This window comes from Xiphophorus couchianus, chromosome 8 (assembly GCF_001444195.1).
Source record: "Xiphophorus couchianus chromosome 8, X_couchianus-1.0, whole genome shotgun sequence".
NCBI classification, from domain to species: Eukaryota; Metazoa; Chordata; class Actinopteri; order Cyprinodontiformes; family Poeciliidae; genus Xiphophorus; species Xiphophorus couchianus.
Genome location: NC_040235.1, coordinates 4,929,611 through 4,941,587, shown reverse-complemented (window position 1 = coordinate 4,941,587; position 11,977 = coordinate 4,929,611). Strand labels below are relative to the sequence as shown.

The 11,977-nt window shown below is 41.9% G+C and overlaps 1 long non-coding RNA gene across 1 annotated transcript; it reads left to right on the top strand.

The window, feature by feature from the left end:
• Window positions 1-5,235: 5,235 nt before the first annotated feature.
• LOC114149845 (uncharacterized) lies at window positions 5,236-5,984 on the top strand. The gene is made up of 2 exons (XR_003596611.1): window positions 5,236-5,476; window positions 5,739-5,984. It is a non-coding gene; the product is annotated as an uncharacterized LOC114149845 (long non-coding RNA).
• The last annotated feature ends 5,993 nt before the right edge of the window (window positions 5,985-11,977 follow it).

The window sequence follows — 11,977 nt, the reverse complement described above, 5'->3', positions numbered from 1 at the left end:
CTCTCTTGGGAGAAAAACTGGGTTATAAATTGACACTCTTGCCTTTTTCTCTCTCTCACTCTTCTTTTTTTTCTGAAAACCTGATTTTATCATTTTTCTTAGCAGCATAATAATCGCCACAGTCGTTCTTGTTTTCTACTGACTGCTGCTAAGCACCATCACCGTCAAGCGCTCCAAGCAGGAACAAACCATTTCATGCAGATCCAGGTAGGTTCAGGGCAAATATGGATGTGTGTTTTTTGGTCTGGGAGGGGTACTTTTTACTGCTAAAAACAATCTTTGAAAATACAATATGATTAATTTTGTAATTGACAGGGCCCCAATTTTATTTTATTTCTATGAACAAAAAATAAATTAATAAATTGTGAAGGGCCACCTGTTGGTCAGGGGCCCTTAGAATTGTCACAACTTTTCTCCCCCATAGGGCGCCCCTGCACCCTTCCCTGCAAATAAAAGACAAGCTCTAACTGAAGGCTTTCGGAACGCATGGTGAGCAGCTTGCAGAAGTGGTTTGCTGTATCTTCTCCTTTTGCAAAAGCTTGGATGAAAACTAATAAACGTTGTCTGTGGTTCTTTTTATATAGGTTGAGAAAATACCTATCAGTTTTCATCAAAGTTCTTCATCAGATCGGTTCAGAAAATAATGGAAACTGTAAACTACTTTCTTGTTTCAACCAGCCACTCAGACCAGGCAGCTGGATGTTTGGATGATTAAACGTTATTTTGTTGTTGTTGTTTTTTTTTTGTAGTTTGGAGAAAGAAATGTTAAACATCTGGAAATGTGACTGAAAGGTATTGCACAACTATTTTAAACAATTTTTCTGTGTTACTGCAAGATGTTTTTTTGAACAAACAACAGAGACTCCTTTAGGATAGCAGACCTCGAAAACTAAACACAATCCAAATGCTCTTTACACAGCAAGGACTGATTTACAACACTGGACATTATTCTCAGATTTCCCATCCAGTTGTGCCAGTTTTACATTTCCTAAAAACTAAAATGGTTGTTTCTAAACCATTTTTACCATTACATTAAAATGCTGATGAAGCTGCTTTCTAACATGTGAGGCTCCATTTTTACATAGTAGAAAACATTAAAACAAAGCAGTTGTGGCCTATAAAAGCCTCACAACTGATCTGATCAACTGGTCTTATCTGTCTCTGTGCCCATCTCTGCACTGCAAGTCTTTTCTGCTGCCACTTTGTGTTGTAGTGAATGTTGAGTATCTGCTCTGAGCAGTTAACATGACCCGGTACATCTTCATGTCAGAATTTGTACCGGCTCAAAAACTGACACCAGTTTGTTTGGTGTCAGTTTTTGGAACTTACATTAACAACACAATAATATTTGAAAGTGCTAAGATTTCTATCAGAACTATGCAAATGCAGCAGGAAGCGGCTGATAACCTGTTGGTCGCCTGGGTTCTTTCTATTTGTCCCTCTCTCCACCATCTGCTTTCAGGCTTAAAGTTTCAGATGTGCTATATGAAGGGAAATGTCACTTTTGATAAATGTTGATTGTGACTTCCTTAAACTTAAATTCCTTAAATTTCCTTAAACTCAGCATCTGTTGTTAATTATACTAGTATTTGTGCATTCAGGCTGCAACAAAGGAAGAAACTGGAATCCTGGAAGGACTCAAGTTTGGGAGCTTAACTTCTCCTGACTTAAAGAACTCCATGGTCATAGCAATGGTCCGTCTGGCGATCACTACATTATAAAGTGATTAAAACCTAACCATCATTGTAAAAAAAAAAAACAAAAACAAAAAAAAAACAAGGTAAGACTGATCATCCTTAGATGTACTTGATGTTTGCAAACATCTAAAACAAAATAGGAAAAATATAAATAAATAAGTTTGAATATTTCAAAACAATAATTTTATCTCAAGGCATACTTTTTTATATATCAAGACAGTGAAGCTGTTTATGAGATAAACAGTGAATGTTTATCTCATTATGTCTAGACAAAAATATATTAGTCATACACACATCAGTTAGGTGCGTGTATGACCAATTATACAAAATATATAATCAAAATCAAAAACTTTACATGTCTAATGCAACTTAAAAAAAAACAACACATTAAGCTTAGGAAAGAACTGTGTGAAGTGTGAATATCCCCAATGCAATGAGATTCCTCTTAAAATCTCTGCATTTAATGCACATTCAGGATTTGTGCAGCTGCATATTTTCACAATGACACCAAAGTTGCTCAAGTGCAGACCGATCTGGTAGGAAGCTTATGTGAATAGTTACCAAATCAATTATCCACAAGTGGAAGCTAGAGCAAGACAGCTTAAAGTTATTTCTGCTTTTCTTATCAGTATGGAAGTAAATATGTGCCATCAGAATTTGAATAAAAAAATGCCTCTGAAATTTGAATGTTGTATATTAGTGCCTTCTAAAATGGCGGCGCCCTGTATGGCTGCGGCTGCATGGGCTCTCGACAACTTGCGAGTATTTGAGCAAAATACACCGCCTAAAACGCTACAAACTTTGCATCCACTCAGTAAGTTAGCATATGATCGCCAGTGTCTGCTGGAATTATGATTATCAAGTGATTTTGGACTCATAAATACGACTACTCTGGAGTGTTTACGTGACCTCGGAGTGCTACGGAGGCAAGACCCAGCGGCCCACAGCGCAGTGGACTCGCCTAGCAGCAGTAGTCGGAGGAGGAGCAAGCGAAGGCAGTGCGACCGGCAGCGGAAGCGTGGCTGTCAAAGTGGACTAACAGCTAAGCTAAACACTAACCCCCACAGATCGCCGCTTCCATCCATCTTCCTCTCCAACGTCCACTCTCTGGACAACAAAATAGACCATCTGCAACTGGAACTGTCGTCAAAGAGAGAGTTGAGGAACTGCTGCGCTCTCATTCTGACAGAGACATGGCTCAACTCGTCCATACCGGACAACGTTGTTAGCCTGGAGGGGCTCGCTACATTCCTCGCAGACAGGAGCAGCGCTCTCAGCGGTAAAACCCGAGGAGGGGGGCTGTGTATTTACATCAACAACAACTGGTGTAAAAATGCCATGACTGTCACCAGTTACTGTTCCCCGGACGTCGAGCTTCTGACTGTTAACTGCAGACCATTCTACCTGCCCTGGGAGTTTACTGTTGTTAGCATCACTGCTGTGTATGTGCCCCCCAGTGCTAACACTAAAGAGGCTATGAGTGTTCTCTACCGGACCATCAGTGAGTTGCAATCCTCACACACAGAGGGCGTTTTCATCATTGCTGGGGATTTTAACCAGGCCAACATGAAGGCTGTTCTCCCTCACTTCAACCAGTTTGTGAATTTTCCAACCAGGGGAGTGAATACTCTAGACTTGGCCTACACCAACATCAAAGAAGCATTCAGAGCAGCCCCCCGCCCCCACCTTGGCTCTTCAGACCACCTATCTGTCATGGTAATTCCTGCACACAAGCCCCTGCTGATCAGAACAAAACAGTGAAGCAGGTGAGGATGTGGACTGAGGGGGCCATGGAGGCACTTCAGGACTGTTTTGAGTGCTCTGACTGGGAGATGTTCAAGGCAGCAGCCACTTACAACGACCAGATCAACATCGATGAGTACGCCATGACTGTGTCAGCCTACATCAACAAGTGCACAGAGGACGTCAGCATCACTAAGAACATTATCACCCGGGCCAACCAACAACCCTGGATGACTAAGGAGGTACGGGAAATGCTAGAAGCACGGAACTCAGCCTTCAAGTCTGGCGACAAGGAGGCACTGAGGACAGCGAGAGCCAACTTGAACCATGCTATCAGGTTAGCAAAGCGAACCCACAGTCAGAAAATACAGGAGTTCTTCCACGACACCAGCAACACCAGGAGTATGTGGCAAGGCATACGGGCGATCACAGATTACAATCCATCCTCCCCCCCAGTGAGCGAAGTTGATGCTGACTTTCTCAATGGACTCAATAACTTCTTTGGGAGGTTCGAGGCACTGAACAGTACTCCGGCAAAGAAAACTGTTCCCCACCAGGAAGAGGAGGCACTCTGCCTGGACACAGCCGATGTGTTGAAGATGTAACCCAGGTTAATATAGCCTCATTAAAAATAAGCCTTTCCATAGAAACTAGCTATAAAATGCCTAAATAGGAAATAAATAAATAGAGAATAAATAGGTCCTAAAATAGTTAAAAATATAAAAAGTAATAATTACAAACATTAAGAATGCTGTATTTCATGTTATGATATTTTATTTGGTTAAAATTTTGTATAAAACAGAGTATTATTTTGTCAGCAGCTAAAACCGTCAAGTTGAGTAAAATCTCTTATTCTGAAGTGTCACATTGATGTGTAGCCCATGTGACTTGCTCCAGCCAACCGGGTTGCTATGTTCTCTGGCGCTCGAAGAAGAAGCAGAAAGAGCAAAGAAGGAGAGAGAACGAAGAAGCTAATAGTGATGGGATTTTCGGCTCCTTTTCGAGATGCGGCTCTAATGGCTCTTCTTACTGTGGAGAGCCGGCTCTTTGGGCTCCCAAACGGCTCCCCATATATATTTTTGACATTATTAATTAATTAATAGCTTAAACCTAATTTTATAATATTTTGTTTCATTATTGACATTGTTAAGCACTTATGACGAGTAAAAATGCCGCATAACAATGCTATAGCAATACCGATGCGTGTGATGTCCGCATGTGCAGGTTGTTTGTCGAGCCTGCACGATAGGAAATGCTGACTTTGCACAGTCTGCACTCTGCCCTGGAGCTTGATGTAGCATTAAAATGAGTCCAAATCTTGCTCCGTTTTCTGTCACTCATTATTTTCACCTATTCAGTTCTCACACTGACTCCCCTTCTTTCTGTCGTGCTTCTTGACCGCTGAGTGAGTGTCTGTGCATAAACACCTGCCGACTAACGCTATACAGCTTGGCCAATTGCCTGCCGTTTCCACAAAAAAAGTGGAGATAAACTTTTTTTTCAGTGTTTTCCCGCCACATTATTAATTGAAACTATGTGTGATTGGTCAGATGTGTGGAGCACACGCTTGACATGAGGGCAGTGGACCGACCGAGGGAAAAAAAACTCTCCGCTCTAGCACTGACAGAAGAGCAAAACGCGAAGGAGAGGGAGAAGGAGGAGGAGAGACAGCGAGGCACCGCGGGACAAAAAAAACGATGTGGGGAAAAACTATCGGCTCTGGCACTTGCAGAGCACAAGCACAACGACAGGGAGGCGGAGAGACAGCGATGTACTGTAGAAAAAAACCCGGCTCCCAAATAGAGCCGGTTCCAATCGTTCACTTCAAAGAGCCGGCTCTTAGAGCCGGATCGTTCGCGAACGACACATCACTAGAAGCTAAGAGTTGTGCTGTGAAAGAGAGAGAGATAAGAGAAAATGGACGATTAAAAAGTCTACCTGCTGACTGGAAACCTTTTCCATTCTTCGGAGGAGGAGCTTTCCGCATTTTTTTACTGACTGCGTTCGGAGTGTTATATGTTACAGAACTGGACTTGGTGAGTTAAAAAGTGTATTTTATTTTCTGTGAAGGATGTATTTGTAAGACAATTTTATTTAATTGAAACGGAAAGCTAAAGTAGCGCATTTATGTTGTTTTATGTTCAAAAACCGTGGAAGTACCGGATGAGCTGGTGTGGGTGAAGCATGTTTCCTCCACACACACGACGTTCAGCCGCCAAATCGGCGAGTATGTTATTTTATTCAGTACAAAGTAAAGCTAAAAGAACTTTTGTTATGCTTTGTTGGTTATTAAACCAGGCCTTTTAAGGTTCTGCTGGAAATTGGACCGGGAAATTCCGAGTCGATTGCTGAGTTGGATTCCGCTAGTGAGAAACAAGATGGCGAGCCGTAACCCAGGAGCCCTGTAACCGCCGTCTAGCAGGAGCTACGCCCTCTGCTGGACATTGCAATTCATCCAAACTGGTATGACCTGCCCATGTTTTCATGCTGAAATAGCACTGGATTCAGAGAAACGGGATTAACCCTTCAGGATCATCAGAAAGATTTGAAGCACAAGTTATTCGGTCTTTTGCTGGATTGTTTTTGTTGTGCTTTATTGTTTTTTCTTTTCTCGAACCACATTCAATATCCATTGTTAGTGTTTAATGTGAAATTGTCTGTTGATTATAATAGAAACAAGAAATGGTTAAAACAGGAAATTAAAAAACCTTAACTTCTTAAAAGAACTCTAAATAATTAAAATTAGATTTAAAAGATTAAAACAACCAAACTGTAAATTAAATAGATTAACAGTATCAACTTGAACTTACCTGGAACTATAACCTAGGTAAAAATAAATGGTATCCTTTAATACTTAACATTAGGTTTAAAATTTCAAGCAGGGATAAATACAATATTCTGAAAGAAACGGGGAAACTATTTTGGATTTAATTTTGTGTCATTGTACGTCAACTGTTTGTAATATTGTTGTTGTCAAGTTCTTTTTTAAACTGTGCAACTTCCCCACTTGAAAAGGGATGGATGAGCCCATGCAGATTCTTAATGACAGGGATTTTACTCGAAGGACCAAACAGTTTTCCTTGCTTTTACTTCCATTTATTTCAGTGTATGGACATGTTCACCATTGATCCAGAGGATGCAGGTAAAAACCTTTAAACAAACCCAAAAAATAATAATTACTAATCTGTATAAATTAATTTCACTTAGTTGCAAATTATATAAATAATACCAAGCAACCCATCACAAATTAAATATACAAAATAATCAAAATTAAATACACAAGTAACTAAACTTATGTTAGCTTTAACTTAACTTTAAAGTGCATTTCAAGTTAATATTTACATTTCATACACATACATTTCTTAGCATACAAACATCTGCTTCTCAACATTAATAATAAATATTTATCATAAATTTAGCTTTAAATTATTCTTTGAAGTTGATGATAAATTAATTAACAATTGAACTTGTTACCCAAATCCATTTCATCAATGCAATAATCAATTCAATCATAAAAGTCCATCAGTCAATGAACGGCAAGCGTCGCCGCTGCAATCCACCACCTCAGTTCAGCTGTCACTAATGATCCGATCGGCCAAACTGGATTGTAGACAACTTTGCGGTCCGATCTCATAACAACACAGTTTATGTCTTACCGGCTGCCTCTCTGCTCATCTAAAAGATCATCCAGTTGTACACAGGTTGACTAGGATCTGTGATTCAAAAGGTCCCAAACTCCTGTCCTCTTTGTTTGACGGCTTTAACTTCCGTCTTCTCTTTTTTTTCCTTGTCCGTCCCGCTTTTAGGTCCGTGTGGGAACGCACGACTTTTTTTTTTTCTTCTTCTTTCTGATTTGACTTCACACCTCCCACTCGATCTTTCCATTAATCAATGGGAAGATCGCAGCCCATTGTCATCTTGGTACATCTGGAGTTTTTTCTCTTTGGTTTGACTTTCCATTTGTTCCTCTACAGGTATTAAGACAATGAGCCTCCTAACATCCCTGTGAAGAATGGTGGTCTTGATTTTGTCTTTCTTTGGTGGATGAGTTGGTCTTTGCTCGACATGTCTTGTTATAGGGGTGCAATAACTTGGGACAACCTGGACATTTACGTCCCTCACAACACCCTTCTTGTCAGGACTTGCACTTACAACTTTGCCCAGCATAAACTGCCCTCTAAGTGCATTTTGGTCACACAACCAGACGATGTCCCCAACAGCCACATTTCTCTGAGAAGTGTGCCACTTGCTCCTCACAAAAAGGTTAGGACCAGCCAGTTGCCTCCAACTTTTCCAGAACTTGGTGACCTCATTTTGCATAGCTCCAAGTCGTTTGAATGAATAGCTGGAAAAATCAAACATTCTCACATCACCACTCTGAGATGCTCGTCCAAGCAAAAGACTGTTAGGTGTTATGTACTGAATACAACCCTCTCGACTTTGTATTCTCGCATCAATTGGGCGCTCATTTGCAAGATTGGCAGCGTTGTACAGAATTGTATGAAATTCACTGAAAGTCAGTGTAAATTCTTGACCAAGACTCTGGAAAGCTTTTTTCACAATGCCAACAGCAGCTTCAGCAGCTCCATTTCTGTGAGGTGAGTCTGCGGGAAGGATTTTCCACACCCATTCAGTCCCATTCTTTGCTGCTGCTTCTTCCAAATCTGATCTGTTTTGGGTGCTCAGGTATCTGTACAGTTCCTCCAAAACTGGTTTGGCTCCAACAAAATTGGTCCCTGCATCAGACCAGATCTTTTGTGGGTGACCTCTGATCGCAGTAAATCTCTGATAAGCCATCAGAAAACTTTCAGTGGAAAGCGAGTTTGCTAATTCAGTGTGAATAGCTCTGCTGGCCATACAACAAAAGACGACTCCCCAGACCTTAATCGTCACCCTTTTCTTCACGTCATCTCTGACATGATAAGGCCCGAAGAGATCGACTGACGTGAATTTAAAAGGAGGAGCAGGCTCAGCTCTCTCAGGTGGCAAATCACCCATCACCTGCTGACACCTCAGAGCTCGAGCTTTCCTGCAGATAACACAGCTGTTAACAACCTTTTGAGCTATCCTTCTTCCTTTTACAACCCAGGCTTTTTTTCTCATTCTCAGTAGGGTTCCAGCGATCCCATCATGTGCAGCATTGTGAGATTCTCGGCCCAACAATGTTGATACCCAGGCATCGTGGGGTATGATGGGAACTGCAACTTTATCTTCTCTGAAGATCTGTACTCTGCCACCACAGACTAATAATCCAGACTCCTTGTCTCGATAAACCACCAATCTATCTGTGGTCGTGTTGGGAAAGTTGGTACCAATCTGAGCAGTGAGGAAGATGTCCTTGAGAACATCTTCTCTTTCTCTTACAGAGATTACTCCTGCTGAGCAGACTGCCTCCCACTTTGGCTTACTTGCAGCTTGATTTTTTCTGATGAATCTTTTTGCCGCTCTCCAAACCCAGGCAATTGTCTTGACCAGTCGTGTTAAACTGCTAAAGCAGTTAACATCTACAAGGTTTTGTATGGGTATTGATGGTCGTTGCTTCTTTGCCAGGACCTCCATCTGATCTTGAGGCAGCTCTTGTTTGAGCTCCGACCCCTTTATCCCGGCCCTTGTTGTTACAGCAATGAATGCCTTCTTTTGCAACTTGGTGATGCTTTCTTTTGCATCAGTGACAAGTTGTTTGGATGATTTAATTGGCCACTTTTCAACTGGAAATTTTAGAAATGCTGGGCCTTGTTGCCACTTAGAGTCAAGATCAAGATCCTGAGGACTGGCTCCTCGGGTAATAATGTCGGCAATGTTTTGATCCCCAGGAATCCACCACCAATCTTGGATTCTTGTGTTGCTCTGAATCTCCCCAATTCTATTTGCAAAGAATGTTTGAAACCCATAGCTCTCTCTTTGAATTGCTCCAAGAACTGTTTGACTATCAATGAGATGATACCATCTCTCAATTTTGATTTGGCTGTGCATCTCAAAGTACTTCTTTACTCGTGATGCGAACACTGCTCCACATATTTCTGCTTTAACAGCCTCACCTTTTTGATCCAATGGAGTTAGCTTAGCCTTGGATTCCACCAGCCTGATGATTGGGTCTTGAACTGATCCCCACCTCAGATACAACACTGCTCCATAAGCATTCTCACTTCCATCTGAAAATGTAATTGCTAAACAGTCACTGCTGTTCTGAAAAGGAGTTAATGCTCTGTCAAAATGGATCTTACTAAGCTGAGTGTACTCTTCAAAAAGCTTTATTGCATCTTCTCTAAGATCTCTTGAGAGTGCTAAATCCCAGGTGTCTTTTACTTGGTTACTCACATTCTTTGCCTCTTGGAAAGCTTTCCGCACCAGGATTGCACCTTTCTGTTTTGCAGGAGTTACCAAGCCAACTGGATCATACAGACCAGACACCTGACTGAGGAGCTCTCGCCTTGTCAAAGGGTTTGGTGTTTGACTTCTAATTTGGTCCAACTGGAGGTTCTGCCCAAGTCGCAGTTTTTTTTTTCTTTTTGAAAAATTTATACTGACCATGACATGGAGTTTATCCTCCTCTACAATATACCCCAGACCGAGTGCTTTATTGTCCTCCTCCCGCATTTGGTTTGGTAGAACCATGATCTTTGGTTTCACTTCATCCTGCTTGTTGCAATCTTTCCTCCCACTTTGCCCAGAAAACACCCACGGTTTGAGTTCGAAACCTCCAGCTTTGAGAATGTTTTTCACATTTTCTGTGATTTCCTTTAACCTGTCTGGGTCATTGTGGGACGTCAGGATGTCGTCAACATAACTGTTATTCAAAAGGACTTGCCTCTCCTCTTCAAGATGAATAAATGAGGGTAAACTTGCAGTTTCCCGCATTGCCAGCTGTGCAATGCATCCTGCTGGTTTGTCTCCAATGTTCACTCTTGTAATTGCATAATCTCCAACTTTTTCATCCTCAGAATTCCGCCAAATAAATCTGTGCAGGTGAACTTCTCTTTCCTCCAGCCAAACAGAGTTGTACATTTTCTTTATATCTCCTAACGCAGCATAAGCTCCCTCTCGGAACTTTAATAGGACTGCACGGATCTGGTTCAGAACATCTGGGCCTTTCATCAGTAGGTCATTCATACTTATCCCCTTAAATTTTTGACTGCTATTCCACACAAGTCTGACAGGAGTTGTCACCGAGTGTGGATTTGGAGCAATTAAGTGGCTTACATACCACAGTGGGCCGTTCCATTTGTCAATTTCTGCCTCAGATAATTTGATTGCAGCTCCACGTTGAAGCATGTCATGCACCTGTTCAGTGTAAGCAGCTTTCCATGCAGGTTCTTTAGCCAGCTGCTTTTCTGTCCTAAAAAATGTGGCTTCAACTGCATTTCTGTTGTCTGGTAGAGATACTGGATCTTCTAACCATGGATACCTTGCATGCCAGTGAGGTTCGTCTGTGTGGCTGTCTCCTTCATTGTAGGTGAGGCCTTCCTTCACTACTTCAAGCTCCCTTTCTTCAGCAAGCGTCATTTCCTTTCCTCCTGGCTGACAGTTTCCACAACGGCAACCTCCACATTTAGGTTCACAAGCTGCGCCAATACTGTCCCATCTCCACCACTCCAAGAAATTTCGGCTTGTAGTTGCAGTCTTTGATGACTTGAGTTGGATGGAGACCGGGTGATTTAATGATGGACCTTGTGGGATTTCATGAATGAATTCCTCATATTTCACAGCAGCTGCCCTCATCGACCTTGCGAAATGGGTTTTGGTTGAATGAGCTGTCATGATAAGTTCCTCAAACAGTTCTGGATGAGTTCCTCCGACCACTTTTCCTAAGGGGCCATCCCAGAGTACAAGGTCCCCCACGACTCTAATTCTTTGTGGTGTCAACTGACCTTCCCTGTGACTTCACAGTTGTTTCTTTTCTTTTCAACAAATAATAAGCCGGCAGTTTAAACTTATTTTCTAGTCTGTGGTCATTAATACACCTGCACATTTCTCTACTCCCGTAGCCGAACCTAGAACTGGTCTGATTGTCTGTTCTATAAACTGTAAACACATCGTGAGTGTTGCAAAGACTCTGAAAAGAGTCAACCCATGGAAGGCCCCAGGCCCCGACAACATACCTGGGCGGGTGTTCAGGGAATGCGCAGGTCAGCTGGCTGGTGTCCTAACAGACATTTTTAACACCTCACTGGACCAAGCCACAGTGCCAGCCTGCCTCAAAACTGCCTCCATCATTCCGGTGCCAAAGAAACCTCAAGTCACCTCTTTCAACGATTGGCACTGACTCCCGTAATGATGAATACACTGTACTGATACACTGTACTTGGTGCTAGAGTGGCTAACACGAGTAACAGTTTAGTCCAAAGCCTTTTCTGCTAAAATAAAATCATTAGTGTATGTCAGATACAGTACACATTGCATATTGATCTGTTTAGCTAAGGTAAGACTGTAGCAGACAGGCTTCAAGGTGTAGAAGTTGTATCAGTATTGCCATTATGCTGTACTTATCTAACGGGTAGCGTGTTTGTGAGACTGCCATTCTTCCGCGTTACCACGTA